This window comes from Sinocyclocheilus rhinocerous, unplaced genomic scaffold, assembly GCF_001515625.1.
Source record: "Sinocyclocheilus rhinocerous isolate Xijiao unplaced genomic scaffold, SAMN03320098_v1.1 scaffold6424, whole genome shotgun sequence".
NCBI lineage: Eukaryota > Metazoa > Chordata > Actinopteri > Cypriniformes > Cyprinidae > Sinocyclocheilus > Sinocyclocheilus rhinocerous.
Window position 1 is genome coordinate 97,495 of NW_015623666.1, and position 1,484 is coordinate 98,978.

General features: G+C 32.7%; 1 pseudogene; it reads left to right on the forward strand.

Moving 5' to 3' along the window:
* LOC107722194 (uncharacterized) overlaps positions 1 to 1,484 on the forward strand; it is a 14,016-nt pseudogene that overhangs the window by 7,763 nt on the left and 4,769 nt on the right.

The window sequence follows — 1,484 nt, forward strand, 5'->3', positions numbered from 1 at the left end:
TGAGCTTTGTAAAAATCGACGCGTTTCAGAAAGGCGGGGCATAGAGGAGAAACAATAATGTACATTATGTGGAAAATATAATGTGTTTTTTTTTAACCTTAAAACGCATAAACACATTTCAATACACCAAATACACAAAATAATGTTCTTTTTAGCAACATCATATGACCCCTTTAAAGAACATGAATGAATTTTAACCCTTTGATGCACAACAAGGGTATAAAGTGACCTGACAGTTTATTTGTTATATATCTTTGCAAGAAATTAATTTCATCATTCAGAATTCCAGGAATTCCTCAATTAACTTGTTTTTGATCATCACAAATCCTTATTTTTTCTTTCTTTCTTTTTGAATAAAAATAGTTTTTGTGTCACTACCCTTCTAATGTACAACATGGGTCTAAAATGACCCGTATTCATTTCCTATGTTATTTCAGTTATGGTTAAGTGTTTCTTTGCTGAATCTCTGAAATAAATGTTTTTCTATCATTTATTATTCCAGTCTTTAAACATGTTGTTTTTGACTTCCACAAATCATTTTGTTTATTTTTACTTCCTTACTTTATAAACAAACACAGTTTTTGTATTTCTACATCAGTTTTACGCACATGGGTCTAAAATGACCCGTATTCATTTCCTATGTTATTTCAATCATGCCTAAATTATTCTTTGCTGAATCTTTCTTTGAAATGCATTTTATCATTTATTTTTTTATTCCAGGTATTCATTAAATATCTTGTTTTTGATTTCCACAAATCATTGTTTATTTGTCCTTTCTTTACTTTATAAAAAAACACAGTTTTTGTATTTCTACATCAATTTTACACATATGGGTCAAAAATGAGGTTACACATATGGGTCAAAAATCAAGGTTACCTTGACCTTGAAATCTATTACTAGTGTGACCAATACTATTATCTAGCTTGTTGTTGACATTCTATTCTAGCTAACTAATGTTAGCTAGGTAAACAAAATAAAAGTCAAAATAATACGTTATTGTATACTGTATATCATTGCTGTCAGGTGGAAACCTCGTATCTCCACATTTCATTTTTTTTTGTCATAAATCAGTTCTATTGGTCACCCTTTATGTCTGTCAGTGTTCCTGAAAAGTAATGGTTTTGGACATACAAGGTTTCTGTCTGACAGCGACAATATATAATCAGTATATACATGATCAACTGCTTGTTGTGCACTCTTTATCCAGAGTGTTAGTATGGTTGATCCCAGACATTACTACTCATGTAAGCAGAGAACATGGAGGTGGCCCGTGGTGCTGTGCTACAATGTGCTGGATGTTGCCACCCTCATTGCCTACGCCAGGGGCGGCCTGTTTGCAAGGAGCACAAACCTTTAGTTGTCGTTTGTGAGGCATTTAAGCACTGAGATGGCAGTTTGAGATAGAGCTGTACCTGTGTGATTTTATTTTGTTAGTTTTATTTTCATCTATTCGGTCACATTCACTACAATTCACTACAGTTGCT